General features: G+C 39.7%; 1 protein-coding gene across 8 annotated transcripts in view; it reads right to left on the reverse strand.

Annotated features, from left to right (window-relative positions):
- Window positions 1–25,198, reverse strand: part of PTK2B (protein tyrosine kinase 2 beta) — a 111,154-nt gene that overhangs the window by 84,739 nt on the left and 1,217 nt on the right. The window lies entirely within an intron of this gene.

Consider the following 25,198-nt stretch of genomic DNA (forward strand, 5'->3'; position numbering starts at 1 on the left):
TCCCAAATCAGTCAGATCTAAGCAGTTTCTATGTACTACTAAAACTCACATTGTGTTTATGTTTGTACCCTCAAGTTAGCCCAAATGCACAACAATTTTTGAATTAATATACCTAAAAAACAATGAATGCCTAAAAAAATTTGGGATCTGTTGGAACTGAGATTTCCACAATGTTCAGACCAGTTTTATTTGCAAAATTGTGGCTGCTGCAGCATGCCCACAATAACATGGTCATGATTTCTGATACACTATGCCCGGTCCACAAGCAAAGTCAATGGGGAAGCCAGCAGGAAGTCAGTAGTTGCTCCCATTCCCACTGCTATTTTGGCCATCCATGGTCATTTTGTTTATTTGTTTAATGTCAGGTGCAAATAACCAGGAGCATTTGTTGAGTTCAAAGCACAGAAGAGTTTATTTTTGCTACTTGTACACAAGAATCTAGTCAACTAACGGCCAAATCTAAATTGGAGCTAGATAAGAGTCGACAGAATTCACAGGAGGCTGGACTTGGGTCTCTTGTGACAATGCAATGACTCTGAAATGATGACATGTATAACTCTGTCTTCCAGCTCAGCCTGCTCTTCTCCCTACATCTAGATAAGTAAACATTGATTTATTACTGAAGTTCTTTTACCATTAAAATTTTTTCTTTATTTATGATATATATTCTTCTTAGATGATCATGGAACTGTCCAGCATCGGGATAAAAAAATATGATCAGCCTAAAATTTAATGTTAATTCTGGTCACATCAAACTGAACTATCTTTTTCTCAAAGGATGACCCATTAGATCACTGGGTTGTCTAATATATCTAAACTTACCAAATTAACAGATGGAAACAAAAATTCCCTTAATCAAATTGTAACAGAAAATGAAATGATGCAATGTAATACTTTTTTACACTTAAATATTATAAACATTGCAAAAAAGAATATAAAATCTATGTTTTAGATATTTAGAAACTGGCTGGACCTTGTATCAGGTGAATTGTTATTTAGAGAAATTATTATAAAGGATTGGCACCTTGAACATGATCAAAAAACATAAGTATTACTTTTGCTCGTGAAAGCTAAAAACAGAATTCATGGTAACACATTTGATAGTGCTTGACAAACAACTGCAATGAAAATAACTGCTTTTCCTAAAATTTAATTTATGTTTAAATACTTCTAACTCCCTTGTTTATTACTTGGTTTCTTACATAATTATATATAATTATAAAAAGACCTTAGATCAGGCATGCAAGCAAAACTGTGATGGAAATTTAATATACTATACCTGAAATAAATATTGAAATATACAAATATGCATTGTTGCTTGTCATTTAGTTTAGTTTAGTTTATTAATATTTCTATACCGCCCTTCTCCCGAAGGACTCAGGGCGGTGAACAGGGGAAGAATAAAAATGCAAAATTACAAATATTAAAAAAAGATTAAATAGTTGCCCACTAAAAAACAATCGATACAATACAATTAAAAAACCCCAATAAAACAGCAATAAAAAACTCCACCAATCCCCATCAGGCCAGGCTGGCTTGTTCGAATAAAAATGTTTTTAGATCGCGGCGAAAGGAGCGAAGATCGGGCGCCATCCGGAGCTCTACCGGTAACTGATTCCATAGCTCCGGGGCTCCCACAGAGAAGGATCTCCCCCTGGGGGCCACCAATCGACATTCTCTGATTGGTGGCACCCTGAAGAGTCCCTCTCTGTGGGAACGCACAGGGCGCAGGGAAGTTGATGCCGGCAGCAGGTGTTCCCTCAGGTACTCCGGACCCCTGCCATGTAGGGCTTTAAACACCATTACTAGTACCTTGAATTTAAAAGAAACAAGTAATCAAACAACTAAAAACCAACTGCATCCAGTTCTGGTCACCGCAATATAAAAAAGATGATGATACACTGGAAAGAGTGCAGAGAAGAGCCACAAGAATGATTAGGGTGCTGAAGGCTAAAACATATGAAGAATGGTTATAGGAATTGGTATGTCCAGTCTAAATAAATAAATAAAAAGAAGGACTGGAGGAGACACGATAGCCGTATTCCAATATTTGAGAGGCTCCTACAAAGATGAGGGGGTTAAACTATTTTCCAAAGCACAAAAAGGCAAGATAAGAAATAATAGTTGGAAACTAACCAAGGAGAGAAGCAATCTAGAACTAAGGAGAAAATTCCTAATAGTTAGAGCAATCAACCAATGGAACAACTTGCCTTCAGAAGTTGTGGATGCTCCATTGCTGGAGGCTTTCAAATAGAGACTGGACAACCATTTGTCTGAAATGGTATAGGGTCTCCTGCTTGAGCGGGAAGTTGAAGATTACTGATAGACTGTCGGAATGATAGCTACAATCATGAATCAATGTTTTAAAATTATTATTGAAGTTTGGAAATAAGTTCTTCTCCTGAACCTTCCCTTGATTTCCTATTCCTTAATGACCTATATTTTAAACATAAATACAATCCATTCAAATTATGGGAAAGTATAGGACTCTGCAAAAATTTTGTTTTTTTGTTTTTGTCCAGACAGCATTGGCTTCTGGTGACAGCCTGGACAAGACCCCTACAGTATTCTTGGCAAGATTTCAGAGGTGTTGGGCATTTTCTCCTTCCTAGGGCTGAAAGAAAAGGTTTTGTGACTTAACCACTATACCAAACTTGCTTTCTGTTCTCTGTAGTAACAATACAGCATGAATGGAATGGAATGGAATGGAATGGAATGGAATAGAATAGAATAGAATAGAATAGAATAGAATAGAATAGAATAGAATAGAATAGAATAGAATAGAATAGAATAGAATAGAATAGAATAGAATAGAACAGAATAGAATCTTTATTGATTTAATTATTTAACCATATCAAAAGCATAAAAGTAATATACAAGTAAATGCAGTGAAAAGAATAGGATACGTTCATAGTAAGTTGTCACCCCTACAGTTAGCCCCAATTTGATTTAAATATTCTGTTCCCTTGGAGATGGCTTTGATATGAAAAGTGTGGCTTTACTAGTGATATATAGGTTCGTTCCCTGCAAAAAGTGAGACAGTTTCTCTTGGAGCCTAGGTATTTTTTTAGTTTTTAAATAAGAATCTTAATAAGCAGCAGAGTACAGTTAGTAATCAAAAAGAATATGTCCAATAACTTCAATGGTTGTGGTGCTCCACAAATACACAGCTTTTCTTCAAATGGAACTCCATGAAACCTCCATGTCTTACCATGAAGTCTAGTTGTTTGAAGTGAGCTCTTAAAAAGAGCCTTTGAGGCATTTAAATACTTTTCTAACTGTGAGGCTGATTTACGTAACTTGGGCATCCTCCTGGACTCACGGCTCAATTTTGAAGACCGTATAGGTGCCGTGACCAGAGTGGGTTTTGCCCAGGTTCGCCTGGTGCGCCAGTTGTGACCCTACCTGGACAGAGATGCCCTACGGACAGTCACTCATGCGCTCGTGACCTCCCGTTTAGACTACTGCAACGCTCTCTACATGGGGCTGCCCTTGAGGGCCACTCGGAGGCTTCAACTGGTGCAGAATGCGGCCGCGCGAGTTGTGATGGGGGCTTCCTGATACTCCCATGTAGCACCTCTACTCCGCGAGCTGCATTGGCTTCCGGTTGCCCTCCGGGTGAGATTCAAGGTGCTGGTGATGACCTATAAAGCCCTAAATGGCTTGGGTCCGGGATATTTGAGGGAACACCTTCTGCCAGCATCAAGTTCTCTTCGTCCAGTGTGCTCACACAGGGAGGGTCTTCTCAGGGTGCCGGCGGTAAAAGACTGCCGGCGGATAACACCCAGGGGGAGGGCCTTCTCTTTGGGTGCGCCTGCCCTCTGGAACCAGCTGCCCGTGGAGCTTAGGACTGCCCCTGACCTTCATTCATTCCGCCGGGACCTGAAGACCTGGCTCTTTGAGCTCTCCAGCCCAGGCTGAGAATTTTTAACTGGGGTTTTTATTTTAAGGGATAATTTAATCTTTTTAAATTGTTTTTTAACTTTTGTATTTTGTATTGCTGATTTTAACTTCCCTGTAAACCGCCCTGAGTCCTTCGGGAAAGGGTGGTATATAAATCTAATAAAATTAAAAAAAATAAATTAAATTATGCATACTGAATTCATTGTGCAGAAGAATGGATCCTAAGTTCCAAGTTTCAAGTGAGACAAATGTAGCAGAGGTTTTTTCCCCTCAAGCTTATCAAATCTTACTAATCAAAAATGTTACAAAGAAAGATATACTTCACCTTAGATCAATAAAATTTCATCAGTAATACTGTATACAGAACGTCTATATAAAATACTAAAAGCTGTCTTACGGGTCTTTAAATAACATCAGAAGAGGACCTGAATTGGATGAGTCAGCTGGGCAAAGTATAAACTTCCTTTTCAATCTATTTTAGCAAGTCATCACAAACCAAGTATAAAAATAATTCATAGATGGTGCTTTGAAACTGCATTACATTAACCATTCTAGATTGTATCGGAGGGGCTTATAATGATATAGATACATATTGTTATCTCTGATTGCAATAGCCTTTTAATTACTCTCATTATTTTGATTATTTTTTTTAGAAAATTTGGAAAAAATACACAATATTAATATTTATTATCCATTACCAAGCCAAAGAGGTGCAGCACAAGGAAGCCATACAATTTCTGAAGTGACAGGCTAAATTTAAAATAGCAAAATATTAGAAAACTGAGGTACAATTTTCTTTGTTTGGCAAAATGTGAAGTCAACAGGGAGAGTCTAAAAAAATCTCAAATTATTATTTTATTCCATTTTGATTTCAAGGTTTATAGTTCTATTTATAAAGTAATCCTGATAAATTCCCTTTATCTGTGCAAGAGCTACTTTATTTATTGATACTGATGGGTTTTCCATTCCAGATGTCCAAGATTGCATACACAGCAGACTCTCCTCCATTTCCCCCCCATAACAACAACCTTGTGAAGTAGGTCCGATTAAGAGAGAGTGACTGGCTCAGATTCTCCACAAAATTTCCATGGCTAATGATGGATTGAACTCGAGAGGCCCTTATCTAAATACAACACCTCACCACATCAACTCTTCCGTATTGTACTTCCCTTAATATCAAATTTATTTTTATTTCCTCACAAAATATGCTTGCTTCATTAGTTCTTATCCTGATTTTTATTTTCAGTGTTTTGTTAGTCAATGTAAGTTTAAATATTATTTAAAAGAAAAGAAAAAAAATGCCCACAAACCGCTCAATGGTTAATTGAATTTAAATATGTAAATATGCAATACCAACTCATAACAGACTATTTGGCAGATATTTTGAGCAACATAGCGAGATTATGACAGAATTAACAAAGGGGCAAGGAGGAACACCTTCTCACATATTTTATTTTACATTGCAAATTGTTCTGATCCAGGATTAAAAGCAAAAATATTATTCAGTCCCTATCACACTGATCAACATATGGAGATCCTTTCTTCTTGTAGCGAGGCATAAAAAAAAGTAAAATAAGAGCCATGGGCTACCCAATATTTGGGGGAAGAGATTAGGCTGAAGGCCACAAAGTGTGTGTGTGTGTGTGGTGGTGGTGGGAGGTAACCACATCACACATGTGGGTGGGGCTGCCATATGTAGGCAATTCTGCTTTTTGAAATGATGATGTGCCATTTTTATGACTAGCCTTACATTTCAAATCTATAAGGGGCTGCCATAAAGAAGAGGGAGAATCAACCTATTCTCCAAAGCACCTGAACACAGGACAAGAAGCAATAGATGAAAACTAATCAAGGAGAGAAGCAACCTAGAACTAAGGAAAAATTTCCTGACAGTTAGAACAATTAATTGACTTGCCTCCAGTAGTTGTGGGTGCTCCAACACTGGAGGTTTTTAAGAAGAGATTGGACAAGGTTTTCTATCTAAGAAGGGGGTTGGACTAGAACAGAGATTCCCAACCTTTTGGGCACCAGGGACCGGTGTCATGGAGAAAGGTTTTTCCGTGGACCAGAGCGGGTGTAGTTTTGAATACTGTCTGCAACCCAAGAATGGAGCTTTGCTTGTTTGTGAGGCCTGCTTGTTGGCATGCTGCAGACCGGTGCTGGTCCATGGACCAGAGGTTGGGGACCCCTGGACTAGAAGACTCCAGGTCTTTTCCAAATCTGTTGTTCTGTTATACTCTGTTCTGTTATAACTCCTCTCAGAATGAAGGGGAACAGCAAACAGTCAGATGAAATTCTGAGAGCTGCAAAATATGAACTTGGATAGCCAAAACTTACCTCTTGGTGATTTAGGGCAGTGCTTCTCAACCATGGCAACTTTATGTTGTGTGGACTTCAGCATATTGGCTGGAGAATTCTGGAAGTTGAACTTTACGTATCCTAAAGTTGCCAAGGTTGAGAAACAGTGCTGTAGGACGTGAACTGCTAGAAATTCACTTTGGGCAGCATAATATAATAAAAGGAAACCTGCCCTGATAGAACTGACCAAAGTCTCATCTAGTTCCTATCAGCCTTATCAGACAAGCCAGTCAGGAAACATGACCAGGTTAGCTAATTCTACTTTATTACATTACATTAACAGAAACATGCAAGTTTGAAAGTATAGGTAGCCCTCGATTTACAACCAGTCATTTAGTGACCATTCGAAGTTACAATGACACTGAAAAAAGTGATTTATGACTGTTTTGCACACCACCGTTGCAACATCCCCACGGTCACATAATCAAACTTCGGATGTTTGGCAACCGGTTGATATTTATGAAGGTTGCAGCGTCTCGGAGTCCTGTGACCACATTTTGCAACCTTCTGACAAGCAGAGTCAGTGGGGAAGCCCGGTTCACTTAACCACCGTGTTACTAACTCAACAATTGCAGTGATTCACTTAACAACTGTGGCAACAAAGGTCGTAAAATGTGGCAAAAGTCACTTAACAAATGTCTCACTTAGCAACAGAAATTTTGGGCTCAATTGTAGCTGTAGGTCAAGAGTTACCTGTACAATTCCCCTCCCCCCATCTTCTTTATTCCTGAGAATTAGGGAGGGTCTCTTTTGAGCCTCTTGCCCCACCTACCATCCAGTCATGAATGATGCGAGACAGCATCTGATCTGACAAATCTCTAGGCAGCATCCTTGGGCCCATTTCCCGAGATCATTCCTAGGTACCACAGTTCAGTATTCTGTTCACTTGCCAGTGAATCAATTCAAGGGACATACACTTGTGTAAAGGAGCATTTGATAATATGGGGCGTGAACTCCTTAGGAACATAAGGAGAGTCCTGTGGAATCAGGTTGGAGGTTCTCCTCATCCAGTATTCAGTGTCACCCAATGGTCAAGAGAAGGTCACCTTGTACAAGATGGGCTATAACAGTCTTTCTCCACTGTTGCTCCCTAGCAACCAGGATTCAAGATGTTCCTTTTTGGATTCAGGAAATCTAATGTGGCCATCTAGTACCCATTCATAACAGCACATAACACCTCCCACTCGTGTTCCCCAGCAACCGGTACTGAGAGACATGACAACTCCGTTACTGCAAAAAATGATAAGAGCTCTATATTATCATTGCTAGCCTTATGGATTTGTCTCAATCCCTGTAAAGAAATTCAGGTTGGCTAGCATTGCAAGTTCTGGTAGTGAGTACTACAATTTAACTGGGGACTGATGAAAAAGAAAAAATACTTCCTTTCATTAGCTCTGAAACTCACACCATTCAGCTTCTTTAGATGGCCTTGGATTATGTGTGATATGGATGGAAGAGTAAAGGGGGGAGGAAAAAGCTTGCTTCAAGGATGGGATGTTCTGCAGGGGATTTTCCAAGTGAATTAAACCCTGTGTTGATTTATCCAATGCAGTCTTTATCCAAAGACTGCATTGAAGCAAAACAGTTTCGTCTGTTTATTTCAGTTTTGAGCCAATCCAACTCAACATAAATGTGTTACCATGTGCAGATAGCATGAAAACACAGGGGAAAAAAAAAATCACCGAAAGAGTTAGATGTGCAAAGCAGAGACTCAAAGTGAGAGGTAAGAGAATGAAACTACTAATCAAAACAGATGTTTGATTATCTCAGTTACTTTTGAAGGTGGTAGCATGGATGATATCCAGATCCAGGAGAAGGTATTACCATTTCCTTTTTGGAGAAGAATTGACTTTTCTTAATTGAATTGGTCCTTATGGGATAAGACAGAAGTAAAAAAAAAATCATGCAAAATTGGGGAAAATCAACTTTTTTCACAAGGCGAAAAATTGTACCAGGTGGCCTTCTCTTAGAATCACCCAACTTGCAAACCCAGGATGAGCAAAAATCTCCCTACAGCACACCAGCCCTCCCCAGTCTTGTACCCAGACAGACATGTGAGATCTTTAACTTACATAACATCCTGTTACAAGATGTGGAGAATGCAGTTATATTTCCCCCAGAGGCAGCATGTATGTATTTTTTACCCAGAACAACACACTTAAAAGGAGTAAAATACATGTCAGGAATGCAACAATGCCTCTTACCCAGAAAAAAAAACAACAACCTATGCATTGGCAGCTTATCTCTAACTATCAGCAGTTAGTGGTTAAGGATGTAGCTGAAATAGGATGCTGTTTTCAAGCCCTCATCAGGGCTTTGCAGAGTGCTTGTTCGCATCAGATCTTGATTCAGATGATGGCTTCTTGTATCTGTGAAGCTGGAGAGTGCGTTTTAGAACTGCCTCTCATTTTCTCTTCTGCATTTGCTGCCTTAGCTTTCCCTAACCCTCATGATTCACTCCACCACAGATGGTCTCCATATTTGTCATTTCACAGCCTCTGCTGCATCCGGAACAACAAGTCCTGACTGCCCGCCCCTTTCGTCTTCCCTCCCCTTTATTTCCTTTCACTTTCTTTTTATAGTCATCTCCACTCTTGAATGTTAAGCATCAAATGAAACTCAGCAAATGCTTCTGATGGAAAGCACATTTAAATTTTTTCTGAGCTCCTCAGTTACTATCCAAGAATGATTCATTTCTGCTCACAGCCAACATTTCCTGCCAGGCTGCAAGCCATTTCTCCGGAAGTAAACAGAAAAAGAAAAATGCATGCAACTGGAGCATAGCCAGCAGGCCAGAGTTGCAAGCTGGATATTCCTGTCATGGCCAGATGGGGTTAAAGTATGACTTCCAGATTTGGAGTCCTCTGACTGAAGACTAAAAGTATTTCTGCTGTTGCTTCATAAAACTGGATTCCCTATTTCAACCCATTGTGATATTTCTTATGCAGTGTCTTGGAAAAGTCCAAAATAGCCACCCCAAAGTGCATAGTTAAATGTCTATGGAGATTTTCGGTCATCCAAGTCATGGTTGACCCCAAGGTGCTTTTTCAAAAGGCAACTGGACTTTGTTTTTCCTTGAAAATGTTTTGCTTCTCATCTAAGATGTGAGATGGTCTCACGAGGTCGATGGATCGTTAAGGTGCTTCCAAGTAAAAGGCATCACGCAGGAATGCGATCATTCAAAGCTTTATTTAACGATAAAGTAAATAGAAAGAGTTCCCTGGCATGGAGGCCTCCATGCCTGGGTTGCAAGCAAGCAGAAGAGAGAACAAAGAGAACAGAGAGAGCAAGCAAGCTAGCTAGCAGCCCCTTGAGCAGAGGTATTTATGGGGGGTCTCAGCCCCTCCCTTACCATAAAACTCTCTCGCCAATGGGGCTGCAGGGGACGGGGACCCCTGACCCACCAGTGGGAGCAAAGAAGCCTCTTTGCTCCCATCTGATGACCTTTTTTGGGGAACTGCCATGGCTGGCACAAAACATCTAACATAAGAAGCTTCTTCAGTTCTGAGTTTTGAACTGAATAAGCTTCTTGGATGAGAAATGAAACATCTTCAAGGAAAAACAAAGCCCAGGTGCCTTTTGAAAAAGGACCTTTGGTTCAAAATAGCCAATTTTCAGTTATACTGTGCCTCGTAGTTGTGTTTGACTGCAAATTCTCTCATCCCTATCTATGTTAGCTGAAAATAATGGATGCTGTGGTTCATTTTCTTTGCAAGTGATAAATTGAAGAAAGCTCAGTCAAATTATAATTCTGAGTAAACATAAACATGCTTCAAAATTAAAAAATAATTATTAAAAATGTTTTTATATAAAAATTCTTGTCCCAACCTTGTTATGCTGATGAGGTATTACTGGAGGCAACTGACAATAGCTTAACATGACAGTATTATAAAATTGAGTTTAAAATACATTAAAGCTGAATGTTATAAATAATGCATAACCTTTACACAAAGCCCATGGGAAAAAAACTTATTTTCTAATAGGTGGGCAAACTGCCAGGATTGATTTTTCATAATAATGGAATAGCCACTGAGAAGGCCCTGCCTTTCTTCATCACCATTCATTCATTCATTTGTTCGTTCATTCATTCATTCATTTGTTCGTTCATTCATTCATTCATTCATTCATTCATTCATTCATTCATTCATCCAAAACAGGATTACAGAAAAGAATCTCGTAATTTTATCCTGGCCTTAAATTTAGGATTTAAATTGTCAGCATTAATAACAAGTGCAGCAGTTGTACACTTGGAATGAAACTTTCAGACTTCACACATGATGTATAAAGCAGGGATAAGCACTAATTTCAGACAAATCTTTATCTAAAAACAAAACAATGTTATTTATCCCTTGAGAAGTATTTGATTTATATGCAAATATGAGTTCTTTATTCATTAATAAAGTAGAACACATGATTAACCACATAATCTTTGCTTGAAAGCATCAAAAAGGAGCATAATTTTTGGACAAGAAGCTGTATTTATAATGTTTTATTAGCTATTCGACTGCAAAAGGAATTATCTAAAATATCTTCCCCCAATCCATCATCTACTACCATAGGCTGAGATGGTCTTCCTTTATAGTTCACTGCTTTTAGAATGAGGAGTTGAGATGCTTAGTTCTTTAAAAAAACAAGGGCTGCAGTTTAGGGATGGGGAGTTCAAGGGGTCTGAAGTATTGCATCAATATAAAATAACAATTGTGTGGGCCAATTGCATGCCTGTGCATAATCATAGGCACACACAGAGAATTTTCTGCTGACTCAGCAGGTATGAGAATTGATAAATCCTGACAGGGCACCAGCATGCAACAAAATCTTTTAGGAGATAACGATAAGAAAAATAAAACTGAAAACATCTCAGGCAGCCAATGGCACACAAAGTCTACTTCCTATGCCCTTCCTTTTCTAGAGAAAAGAAAGACTAGGGGGAAGATGACCGCAGCATTCCAGCATTTGAGAGGTTGCCACAAAGAGGAGGGGGTCAAACTATTCTCCAAAGCACTAGAGGGCAGGACAAGAAACAATGGGTGGAAACTAATCAAGGAGAGAAGCAACCTGGAATTAAGGAGAAACTTCCTGACAGTGAAGACAATTAACCAGTGGAACAGCTTGCCTTCAAAAATTGTGGGCACTCCAGGTTTTTAAGAAGAGACTGGACAGTCACTAGTCTGAAATAGTATAGGATTGCTTGCTTAAGTAAGGGGCTGGACTAGAAGACCTCCAAGGTTCCTTCCAGCTGTATTCTGATTCTGATTCCAGCTTTCATGCAACCACAGGTGCTTTGCTTCCCACTCTACAAACTTCCTAAATTCTTCCTCTTTCCAGGCATCTTATTTATTTTATTTGTATTTGGCCTTTTTATTATTTCTACAAATAATTCAAACACTTGGGTGCTTGGGATCCATTTCCCCCCTTCCACGCCCAGAGAATTTTGACTGCAGGTATTTTCAGCCTCCAAGGAACACAGACTTGATGGAGGGATATTAAAGGTGTATGTAATCTTTTTTTTCCTTTGAGGATGGTTGGCTCATTTTTATTTGAAGAGTTTTCATCTTTTCATTTATATTTTTTTTAACAGAAGATGGTTGTCTTCCAGAAAGAAAGAAGGAACAGAGCAGAACAGAAGCTGGAAGGGACCTTGGAGGTCTTCTAGTCCAGCTGTTTTTTCTTTTCTTTAGACTAGCCAAACCCAAGTCCTGCAGCCGTTCATCATATGTTTTAGTCTCCAGGCCTTTGATCATCTTAGTTGCTCTCCTCTGAAATTTGGGAAGGAAAGAAGGAAGGAAGGAAGGAAGGAAGGAAGGAAGGAAGGAAGGAAGGAAGGAAGGAAGGAAGGAAATTAGTTATGGTTCCAAATATTTCCATTTTGCAACCATGTTTTCCTGGCAAATTTTGGGAGAGCTGGGACTATAAAAATGGGTCTCAGGCCACATTCTCAGTTGTTTATTCTGTTGGTAGAAGGAAAACCTCCCTTTAATATTTCTAGCTCAAAAATAGGCTTAGCAGAAGGAAGCCACACTGCATTATCATCATCACTGTTATTTTGAGTCCACCAATCTTGGACTGGAATACAAAGTTGCTGAAAACATTATGAACACTAAATACAAGGAAACAACCTCAACAATAAAATACATTAATATCTGTAACATGATGGGATGGACAAAGCATCCCATCGCCACTTTTTATTTACGGAGCAAAAACAAAACAGACCCATATTAGGAGCTACTGAAGTACCGTTAAGAATCCAGTAAGTCCGTGAACAGCTTCTGTCTGTGCCTCAGGGTCATGGACTCTGTCTCTAAAAGAGATTCAGAAGCTGAATGCTTATTTTTATTTTATTTTATCACATTTATATACCGCCGTTTCCTGAAGGACTCAGGGCGGTTTACAGGGTGATTAAAAAACAAAGATACAAAAGTTAAAAACAGATTTAAAAAATTATATTCGTCCCTGCATAAGTAAAACCCCAGTTAAAATTAAGATTAAAGCTAAAATTAGAATCCTCAGCCTGGGCCAGAGAGCTCGAAGAGCCAGGTCTTCAGGTCCCGGAGGAATGAACAGAGGTCGGGGGCAGTCCTCAGCTCCACTGGCAGCTGGTTCCAAAGGGCAGGCGCACCCACTGAGAAGGCCCTATCCCTGGGTGTCGTCCGCTGACAATCTCTTACCGGTGGCACCCTGAGAAGACCCTCCCTGTGGGAGCGCACTGGACGAAGGGAGCTTGATGCCAGCAGCAGGTGTTCCCTCAGATATCCCGGACCCAAGCCATGTAGGGCTTTATAGGTCATCACCAGCAATGTTCCCAAATGACTCCATTAAGAAGAGATAGGACAACTATTTGTCTGAAAGTGTATAGGTTTTCCTGCTTGAGCAGGGAGTTGGACTAGAAGACCTCCAAGGTCCCTTCCACCTCTGTTATTCTATTAGTCTGTTATTCTGTATGTATTCTGGCTAAAACTCTGAAAAGGTGCTGATTTAATCTTACAGGAAATGCTTTTGAAGGAATCTGGATGGCTGCCTCATCACCAACATTTCTACTCTCCCTTCTGGCATCATGATTAAACTCAAAAGCTATGCCAGACTAGAGTAAGATGCCCCAGGCAATAAACTCATTTTAAACATTCTATATGAACATGTGCACAGTAGAGGAGTGTTGGCTGGATATTTATGCCAAGAGCTGCTTCACACATGACACAGTGCCAAAAAATAAGTTTTCTTTCCAAGTATATACAAAGTAGTAAGTAGCCAATCCTGGCTTCCTAAAATATGTAATTCTATCATACAATTTATTGCATTCATACACTGCAATGTCTTGTCAAGGCTCTGTGTGAAAATAGGGCAATATTTTGCTTTGTGCAATTCAGCTATCAAAAACTGGAAAACAATAAGTGCAGTTCTGTAGAAACATTAAGCAAAGTCACATTGAGTTTGACAGTTCTTATAGATCTAAGAAATATGTAAGTAATTAAGTACATTTTTTGTGGCCAGGGTGACTTTGAAATCATGGATTCATGCATGGACTTTACACTTAGTCATAAACCTAGGACAGATGTGGAAAAAGCTAGAATCTGTATTGGTATTATGCAGATTCCCCTACAACTGTACAAAGTCCAAGCATTTTTTTTTCCTCTACACCATGTTTTAGAAGAGCACATAGTCAACTGTTTAAAGGTGTGTTGCAAATATTGGATACAGTCTTTAAAATGTCCAAAAGACAAATAGATAATAGAAACAGCAAACCACTTAAGATGACACTCCAAAGAGGTTAGCTGAAATAAACAGCTTTCAACAGAATTAAGTGACAATCTTATCACCCAAGGTTTGAATAATGGGAAAGTATTTATCTTTGTTTCTCAACAATGGAAGAATAATACAAGGGTTTCCACGCTCCATGTGCGTCACTTTGGATTCTGGCAGTAAACATGAAAGCTTAGTGGAAAACATAAGGAATGGACAGAGGATAGTACCGTATTTCTATTGGTTCTATATAAAGCAGTATGGATTGATTGATTACCGTATATTAGTCCAGAAGTTTCCATTTATTGTTTTGAAAATAAAAAGAAAAAATACCGAAATTCTTTCCCCTATAGTAGCTGAGAATTATTTAATTACCCTCCCCTACTTCAATTTTGAACTATTCCAAATTAAAGCTTCTTTGAATTCTATTCTAAAAACTGGCTGTATTCACACAACATGCTTAATCTGGTTTCTGAATTAAGCTATATGGCACAACTATAATTAACTAAATGGACTCAGTTTATGTAATATGTGAAGCTGCAAAACAAAGCCAAATTTAACACTAACCAAGCATACCGTAGTATGCTGCCTGAGAGCCTCTGCTAAGTCTTTACTCAATCTGGTTAAGTGTATAGCATGAATTGGCGCCCTCAGTTGTCCTTAACTGCTTACTTAAACCTCTTGCAGCATGACTCCCTTCTCACTGTCTTCACATAGGCTACTCTGTTATTTCCCTACACATGCTATTTTAATCTTAAAATAGAGGAAGAAGTTGCTCAAACCAAGACAGGACTCCACAGTTATGCCGTGTTGATAAGAAAGAACGCATGATTCATAGAACCACAGTATCATAGAATCATAGGGCTGGAAGGGACCTTGGAGGTCTTTTAGTCAAATCCCCTGCCCAAGGCAAGAGTTCTTATTCCATCCCAGACAAATGGCTGTCCAATCTTTTCTTGAAGACCTCCAGTGATGGAGCACCCACAAGTCCAGGAAGCAAGCTGTTCCATTGATTCATTGTTCTTACTACCAGGAAATTTCTCTTTAATTCCACTTGGATTTACAAACTTGCACCCATTGCTTTTTGTCCTACCCTCAAGCGCTTTGGAGAATAAAGTGACCTGCTGTTTCCTATGATAGACCTTGAAGTATTGGAAGGCGGTTATCATGTCACTCCTAAGCCTTCTCTAGAAACCTAGTTTCATTAGCCATTCATCATATGGTTTAGCCTCCAGACCCCATACCACCTTAGATACTCTTCTCTGCACTCTTTCTAGGAACTCACTATCCTTTTTGTGTCATGATGGCTAGAACTATATCTAATATTCCAAGTGTAGCCTTACTAGTGCAGTATAAAGTGGTACTAGTGCAGTATAAAGTGGCTGACAGGCCGTACTCAGCGTGTGGTCCTCAATGGAACCGCATCTACATGGAAGGAAGTGTGTAGTGGGGTGCCCCAGGGCTCTGTTCTGGGCCCAGTGCTCTTCAACATCTTCATCAACGATTTGGACAAAGGGATAAATGGGGAACTCATCAAATTTGAAGATGACACCAAGCTGGCTAGAATAGCCAACGTTCCAGAAGACAGGCTTAAGTTACAGGAGGATCTGGACAGACTCGAACACTGGGCACTATCTAACAAAATGAAATTCAATGGTGAAAAAAGTAAGCTTCTACATTTAGGCAGGAAAAATCAAATGCACAGGTATAGTATAGGTGGCACCTTGCTCAATAGTAGTAACTGTGAGAGGGATCTCGGAGTCCTAGTGGACAATCACTTAAATATGAGCTAGCAGTGTGCTGCAGCTGCCAAAAAAGCCAACACACTGCTAGGCTGTATTAACAGAGGGATAGAATCAAGATCAAGTGAAGTACTAATACCACTTTACAATGCTTTAGTAAGGCCACACCTGGAATACTGCATCCAGTTTTGGTCACCACGATGTAAAAAAGATGTCGAGACTCTAGAAAGGGTACAGAGAAGAGCAACCAAGATGATTAGGGGGCTGGAGGCTAAAACATATAGGGAACGGTTGCTGGAATTGGGTATGTGTAGTTTAATGAAGAGAAGGGTGAGGGGTGACATGATAGCAGTGTTCCAATATCTCAGGGGCTGCCACAAAGAAGAGGGAGTCAAGCTATTCTCCAGAGCACCTGAAAGCAGGACAAGAAGCAATGGATGGAAACTAGTCAAGGAGAGAAGCAACCTCGAACTAAGGAGAAACTTCCTGGCAGTTAGAACAATTAACCAGTGGAACAACCTGCCTCCAGAGGTGGTGAATGCTCCAACACTGGAGGTTTTTAAGAAGAGACTGGACAGCCATTTGCCTGAAATGGTATAGGGTTTCCTGCCTGAGTAGGGGGTTGGACTAGATGACCTCCAAGGTCCCTTCCAACTTTATATTATTATTATTATTATTATTATTATTATTATTATTATTATTATTATTATTATTATTATTATCACTTTTCATGATCTTGATGCTATCCTTCTGTTGATGAAGGACTCTATTGTTTTTTTTTTGGCAGCTACAGCACACTGCTGGCTCACATTTACACTGTGGTCTGCTAGGACACCTAAATCCCTCTCACAGGGACCTAAATCCCTCTCACAGGTGCTGTCTATTCAGTACTTGTGCATTTGGTTATTCCTGCCTTTTTTTTCACTGTTGAACTGCATTGAGACCTGGCTTAAAAACGGCAACTGTGAGAGGGACCTCGGAGTCCTAGTGGACGATCACTTGACTATAATAATAATAATAATTTTATTTGTATACCGCCCTTCTCCCGAAGGACTCAGGGCGGTGAACAGGGCAATAAATACTGATACAAGAATACAAAAATTAAGAAAAAATTAAACAAAGTGCCCAATACCTTAAAACAATGTTAAAATACGTTAAAAGCAATAATAAAACCCAAAACCCATCAGGCTAGGCCGGCTTGTTCAAACAAGTAGGTCTTAAGATCCCGTCGGAAGGAGCGAAGGTCGGGCGCCGTCCGGAGCTCGACCGGTAAATGGTTCCACAAATCCGGCGCACCCACAGAGAAGGACCTCCCCCTGGGGGCCGCCAGACGGCATTCTCTATGAGCCAGCAGTATGCAGCAGCAGCCAAAAAAGCTAACACAATCCTGGGTTGTATAAACAGAGGCATAGAATCAAGATCAAGATCATGCGAAGTTATAAAACCTTAGTAAAACTACACCTGAAACACTTCAATCAATTTTGGTCACCATACTACAAAAAAGATGTTGAGACCTTGGAAAAAGTTCGGAGAACTAAAAGGATCCAAGGTCTGGAGACTAAAACATGTGAAGAATGGCTGCAGGGCTTGGGTTTGGCTAGTCTAAAGAAAAAAAGAAACTGGGGCAACATGATAGCAGTATTCCAGTATGAGAGGTTGCCACAAAGAGGAGGAGGGACAACTTACAGTATTTTTCAAAGCACCCACAGGGCAGGATAAGAAACAATGGATGGAAACTAATTAAGGAGAGAAGCAATCTGGAATTAAGAAGAAACTTCCTAACAGTGAGGACAATTAGCCAGTGGAACAACTTGCCTTCAGAAATTGTGAGCACTCTATCACTGGAGATTTTTAAGAAGAGACTGGACAGTCACTTGTCTGAAATGGTATAGGTTCTCCTGCTCGAGCAGGGGGTCAGACTAGAAGACCTCCGAGGTCCCTTTCAGCTCTATTCTATTCTTCCAAAGATGGCTAAGCCCAGCCAAATGCGGTCTGTTCAACACATTGCGGTTAAGCACATTATGACTTGCTGACTATATTTAGATGAAATCAAAACACAGGGGAACAGAAGTGCTAAAAGGGAAAAGAGGCAGTTATCGTGAGTCTTCTAATTATGCTTCTGATTTATTTTGATGGTTTGTTTTACTAATACAATAATTGTTACTGTATTTTTATCTTACTTCTTGGAGCCATTTAGATCACAATGATATAACCCAAAAGCATGTGTAACATAAAAATAAATGTTGTTGCTCAAAAACATTTGGACAAACTCTGGTCCAGAAGATGTACTAGCTCAGGGGTCCCCCACATTTTGGGCACCAGGGACCGGTTCCGTAGAGAGAGGTTTTTCTGCGGACCAGAGGGGGCGTGGTTTTGTGTGCTGCCTGCATCCCACGGATGGGGCTTTGCTTGTTTGTGCGGAGTTGCTGGCATGCCGCAGCTTGGTACTGGTCCACGCACTGGGGGTTGGGAACCCCTGTACTAGCTAGCCAGATTCCTTGCAATATGATCAAAGCAAGTGCTCTCCTATCCCGTTTGCCTGTGAGTCTGGTTTCACTGTAAACCTTGCACTGATTGTTGATAATGAAAAGGAAGAGCTAATGCCAATTTAAAGGAAAAATCAACTTCCCAGCACTATTATTGCTCACTCAATCACGCCTGCAGTTATGCTTGCAGATAGGTAAAACACTCAGTATGGAAAGGATGAGGAAGTAGGAGTGTCTTCCAAAGAAAAGAAAAGAGGGAACACAGTGTTCATGAACAGCAGCTGTTCTGCAGGAACACGGTAGAAAGTGGAAGCGTGCCCAAGAATCAAAGAACAAAAAATGTATTATCTTCATATTGGTGATGCTACCCAAAGACTGTCTCAGAAGCTACTGGTTCATCTCATCCAGTATTGTATAAGCTGTTGTCTATGTGTTGGCCTATTTCATCCCCAACTAGCATAGATCTATTTTGATATAAACATGCCCAGGCACTTCCATATGCAAAAAATCCCTGCCTTATAATATTTTTTTTATTTTTTTATTCTTGTTTTAACTGTATTTATATATAGCTTTTATGAGGGAGAAGACAGTTTCTAAATAAATATCAATAAATAAAGCAATTTTATAGACTTAAAATAAAAGGTAAAAGGTAAAGGTAAAGGTTCCCCCGCACATGTGTGCTAGTCGTTTCCAACTCTAGGGGCCGGTGCTCATCTCCGTTTCAAAGCCGAAGAGCCAGCGCTTGTCCGAGGACGTCTCCATGGTCATGTGGCCAGCATGACTAGACGCCAAAGGCGCACAGAACGCTGTTACCTTCCCACCGTAGTGGTCCCTATTTTTCTACTTGCATTTTTACGTGCTTTCGAACTGCTAGGTTGGCAGAAGCTGGGACGAGTAACAGGCGCTCACTCTGCTACGCGGCACTCGGGATTTGACCCGCCAAACTGCCGACCTTCTGATCGACAAGCTCAGCGTCCTAACCCACTACAAACATGTGGGAGTCCTCGTGTAGCACCTGTTTGTAACTCTTCTTTTTTTGAAGTTTTTCCCCCCAAAATTATCTAGCATAGGAGGCCCCAACCCTGGGTCCACAGACAAGTACCGGGCCATGGCATGCCAGCAACTGGGCCTCACAAACAAGGAAAGCCCCATCCGCAGGATGAGAGAGCACACAAAACCACACCCTCTCCTGTCTGTGGAAAAACCTTTCTCCACATAACCAGTCCCTGGTGCCCCAAAGATTGGGAACCTCTAATCTAGCAGCTCTCCACATTGCAGCATAACCCCTAGAAGAGAAAATTTTAGTTTATGGAGTTGCAGAGAGGTGCTATTCCTGCACGCTCCTAAGCAGCTTTTTCCCTTTGAATGTGAAATATTACACATTCCTAGTGTTATGTGACTGTGCCAGTTAGCTGCAGTTCCTCCTCATAAGCAGAGCATACCATTCTCATTCCTGAGGAGGGAAAGTATACCAAACCCTGCTCACATCTAAATAAATAAATAAATAAATAAGGAAAGTGTGGTTGTGAGACTTTTTCTAGAATAGAACAACAATGTCACATGTCAGAGCAGGGAGTAATTGTTCTAGGAAGTGAAAGGGATGATAACAAGGCTTTCATATTTTATGAATAGTTTTTTTAATGTGATAACATTCTTATACTCCATTTGCAGGTTGCCATTTGAATAAGAAGGATGCCAGTAGGCACAAGAGGGACCATCTGAAGAAATGTATCTTCTTCCATGAAAAATCAGTGTTGGTCCTTCCATTGTGATTGATTATGTGCCATCAAATATTTTTCAATTCCTAGCAAGCCCATGGATTTTCTCCATGATGATCTGTGTCCCTAACAGAGTCTTTCAAGTCTTCCAACACTGCACCCATTGTTCCCATAACTGAGTCCATTCACCTTCCTTCTGATCATCATAGAATAGAATAGAATAGAATAGAATAGAATAGAATAGAATAGAATAGAATAGAATAGAATAGAATAGAATAGAATAGAACAACAGAGTTGGAAGGGACCTTGGAGGTCTTCTAGTCCAACCACCTGCTTAGGCAGGAAACCCTATATCATTTCAGACAAACGGCTGTCCAATCTCTTCTTAAAAACTTCCAGTGTTGGAGCATTCACAACTTCTGGAGGCAAGTTGTTCCACTGATTAATTGTTCTAACTGTCAGGAAATTTCTGCTTAGTTCTAGCTTGCTTCTCTCTTTGGTTAGTTTCCATCCATTGCTTCTTGTCCTGTCCTCAAGTGCTTTGGAGAATAGGTTGATTCCCCCTCTTCTTTATGGCAGCCCCTTATAGATTTGAAATGTAAGGCTAGCTTGACTCCCTCTTCTTTGTGGCAGCCCCTGAGATATTGTAACATTGCTATCATGCCATCCCTAGCCCTTCTCTTTATTAAGCTGAATATAACCAATTCCAACAACCATTCTTTATATGTTTTAGCCTCTAGTCCCCTGATCATCTTTGTTGCTCTTTTCTGCACTCTTTCTAGTCTCAACATCTTTTTTACATCATGGTGACCAAAACTGGATACAGTATTCCATGTGTGACCTTACCAAGGCATTATAAACATTTCACGTCATCTTGATTCTATCCCTCTGTTAATACAGCCTAGAACTGTGTTGGCTTTTTTGGCAGCTGCAGCACATGCTGGTTCATATTGTTCACTAGGACTCCAAGACCCCTCTCTCAGTTACTACTATTGAGCGAGGTACTACCTATATTGTACCTGTAGCTGTGCATGTCCCTTATTTGACAACAGAGATGTTGAGAGGTGGCTAACGTTAAATTGGGTGACAATACTGAACTCCTGCTACATCATGAAAGATGTCTAATATTTTTGTTTTGTTATCCACCAGCAACATTTATTTCTCTGAATAGCTTTCAGCATGATGAACAAGACTACAACGATGACATGTGACAAGATTGTCCATCATATACAATACTGCCAGATTACTGTGGAATGGGCCTTTAACCTGTGTGCCCTTCACCTGTTTGAAGTGGTAGCTGGATACGAGCCAGAACATAGAACTGCCAACATATGAACTCCAGATCAATTTTTAAAGTTTGTATTATGTACTGTAGGTACACCTGGTAAATTTTTACCCTGAATCTTTTGACACTATATTAGTTGTGATCCTTTGCTGAAATAAAATATAATTTAGTGTCAACTCTGGTATCTTCTTGCTCCATTGCTCACTTTATGATTTAAGCATCTTGCATTAATCAAATAAATTAGATTTTTCCCCTAAGGAAAAGGAAGAGCTTTGGTAATGCCAATGGTCATTCTCTCCAACAGAGATCTTTGCCTTCATGTAACAAGACAAGAGTGAGCTAGAGCCGATATAATCCTTGATGCCCTCAAATAACTTCCTAGGAAAAAAACCCTATGAGAATATTTGAGCTAATGTTTTGATACAGTTTTGATTTTATGAACATACCAGCCTGGTATTGATTAACACATTTCTAATCCTCACAATACTAATCCTCACAAAATACTGGACTATTTTCGGTATACATGTCTGTATATTTTTCCAGGTAGGAGAAATGAGATGACTTGAATAAGGAAACTTGGATAGTACGGAAGGGTTAAACTTCCTTTAGTTTCTGTAGTTCATTATCACTTTCAATCTTTCCTTTAAAAAAATCTGAGAAAACTCTGACTGCAGTTTTTCATGTTACTTTAAGCTATATCTTTAGACTGTAGAATATCTGTTCCCTTTTATCAACTTACTCAGTCCTTGAAAAGTCTGTAAACATGTATTTAATTTAGCAATAAGCAACTTAATTAAATTTGCACATATGCACTCCATTGCATAATTGAACTTGATGATAGTCATTTGCAGAAAACAAATCTCATTTTTAGCACAGATATGGGAAAGAAGATGGAAATTTCTCTAAAAAGTTTCCTAAACATTGCAACTTTTTTGAATTTTTTTTTAAAAAATATATCTGTAACTTTAGGTGTTAATTCTGCCTCTTCTGCCACACAGAAAGCAACTTTCTCAAAAATCAATAACCAAAGAATACATGTCAAGCTGTCTGTAATACATAACTATATACACTGCACAATTATGAAAAATCATTATTAATATGAATGCTGAATATAATTCTTTTTTGTTCAGATAGCTTGGTTATTGCAATTCTGAATTTAAATCCACATCTCTAGAGATTTTTCCACAAACAGCTCCAAGCAAGGTAACAAGAGCCTAATTCACAGTCAGTGTTAAATATGTCTATTTGAAAGCTGCAGGGCTTTCAAGAGGATGCTTAAGGAGTTAGGATTTCAATTTTGGAAACTGACATTTGGTGTGAAGGAGTTGTTAATAAAATTTGACCTTCACCTGAGAATTTTCAGTGTGATGCTCATATTATAACCTCCAAGATTCACTAGGAAAGCTAGTGCAAATTGTATACATTTTGTACCATGAGCAATCACCGATTGTTAGCTGGCACAAGGACAGGCTTAAACTCATATAGACTTCTCTCTTCTTCTTCTCCCCCCCACCCAGCCTCCCCCAAATTGGCTAACTACTGGCCAGTTTAATTCTTTCTATAACTTACGATGATTTAAGGATACTGAAGAAATTCTATGAAGGTGCATCAGCAATTATCAACTGTGATAGCAAGACCAGACCTCCATGTTCAGAAAATATATATCTGAGTTCCAAATTCTGGCAGCAAGCAACTGGAGAAATATCACTATTATCCTTTTGCTGGCCACTGCTAGAAATGCATTCCTATCCAGAGATCAAAGATAAACTTGTCAAGAACTGAGTACTGTAGGTTCTGTCACAATGAAGCACAAAACTTCAAATCAGAATCCTTTTTTGCAAGGAGGTTAACCTGAATTTGGACTATACCATTACATATTACGGCTCTTTCAAGAATCAGTTCCAGACATATCATTGCATTTGCACTTAATTAACCTGTCAAGGATAAGCATTCTAACATCTTCTCCTTGCTACTTGCTCATTTTCTACATGTACAGATGGTATTTTTCGGAATCTCTGGCTGGGTGCCACATGCTAGGGCAATGGCCAGGTTTCACAAAACAATGAACATGTTGTGTGAACCCATCTTCTATGAACCTCATCTCTATCCATACGTGATTCTGTCCAAAGACAAGATGTATGTCTCATTTGCTCCTTCCCCGCCCCACCCCCTATTTTTACCAATGTGGTGAAAATCTTATTTACAAACAGGAAGCTTGATACATTTGCACTGAAAACTTGCATTAGGTTTTGGGGGCCCAAATGGACAACAAATGCTTTACAAGATGTACGCCTATTTACATCCTTTGTTCAGGCTGCAGTCTTTCTAGATTTTGACAGAACAAACATTGGAAAGAGAAAGATTCCACGGGTTTGATACATATCCTCACCCCCAAAAGCAAACACGCCATATCAAATACATCCCTTAGGCAATTATAACTCTAGGGGCAATTCCAGAGAATAATTCAGAGCCTAACCTTCCTTCTGAAGATTGTGGGAGATGAAGGAGAGGAAAGGGTTCTCAGAGTATGAAATAGCACTGTGATCCCCAATAGACATAATAATCACTCATGCACTCATGTAAATTCAAACCAGCGTTCTATTTAAAATTTGCAGACCAAACAAGGCCATCTTTTCTGACTTTTTTTGGGGGGGCGGGGAAAGGAGGAGAAAACGAAATAAAGCCAGTTAGAAGTGAGAACTTCGGCATATAGCTGTTGACAAGCAAAAGACAGAACTTTCCACTTTATGATCTGACTCAAATATTGAACTTAGCCATGATTTGCTTAGTTAAGAAGTTAGCAAGTTAACGGGCTAGAATATTTAACAGTGGGCAAGAATATTTCCAGCTTCTCCATGATTTCTACTTCTTCTCCACGGCCATCTTTAAAATCGTAGCTCTACCTGGAGCAAATAGCTAGAAAGTATATTAGGACATGTACAGAATACCTTTCTTTTTCCATAACAACTAAAGAAGAGTAGAAAAGACTTCCTAAAAATCACTGAGTCCAGGCAGCTTTGTATCCAATGCTTATTCTTTCAAGGGACATCTTTTTACTATTACACATCTATATTACTCCCATTATGATTAGGAAATTTCTCTTGTTTCTTTACAATTTGTCCCCACCACCACCAAAAACTTACTAAATTTTACATATTAAAAAATAAACAAGTGCCATGTCAGAAGATATAAAGAATTAAAGTCAGAAAGCATTCACCTTCAGTGGTAAAATCTGAGTTTTACTTTCCAGCCCTTTTATCCCCCCCCCCAAATGTTAACACAAAAATATTTGTAGGGCCCGAGTAAAAGCAAGCCCCACTGTGCACCCAAATGCAAAGCAAGGAATTAGGTAAAATCCAAATTCTATTAAGGATGCCATATATATGTATGTATGTATGTATATATATAACAGAGTGAGCGCCTGTTACTTGTCCCAGCTTCTGCCAACCTAGCAGTTCGAAAGCACGTAAAAATGCAAGTAGAAAAATAGGGACCACTACGGTGGGAAGGTAACAGCGTTCCATGCGCCTTTGGTGTCTAGTCATGCCGGCCACATGGCCAAGGAGACGTCCTCGGACAAGCGCTGGCTCTTCGGCTTTGAAACGGAGATGAGCACCGGCCCCTAGAGTTGGAAACGACTAGCACGCATGTGCGGGGGAACCTTTACCTTTACCTTTATGTATATGTATATGTATACACACACACACACACACACACACACACACACACACACACACAGAGAGAGAGAGAGAGAGAGAGAGAGAGAGAGAGAGAGAGAGAGAGTATACATACACATCTTAAAAAATATTACCATTGTAGGTCACAGCCCACCTCAAAAAGTCTGTCATCTCCCCTTCTTATGCCTCAAAAGCATCCATTAGCCTTTAAAAGCCTCTTGTCCCTCTTATATTGCAAACCATCTACTCGGCAGAGCAACCTGCAATGTTTGACAGATCTCCTGATTAGAAATGA

The sequence above is a fragment of the Vipera ursinii genome (genome assembly GCF_947247035.1).
Source record: "Vipera ursinii genome assembly, chromosome: 1".
Lineage (NCBI taxonomy): Eukaryota > Metazoa > Chordata > Lepidosauria > Squamata > Viperidae > Vipera > Vipera ursinii.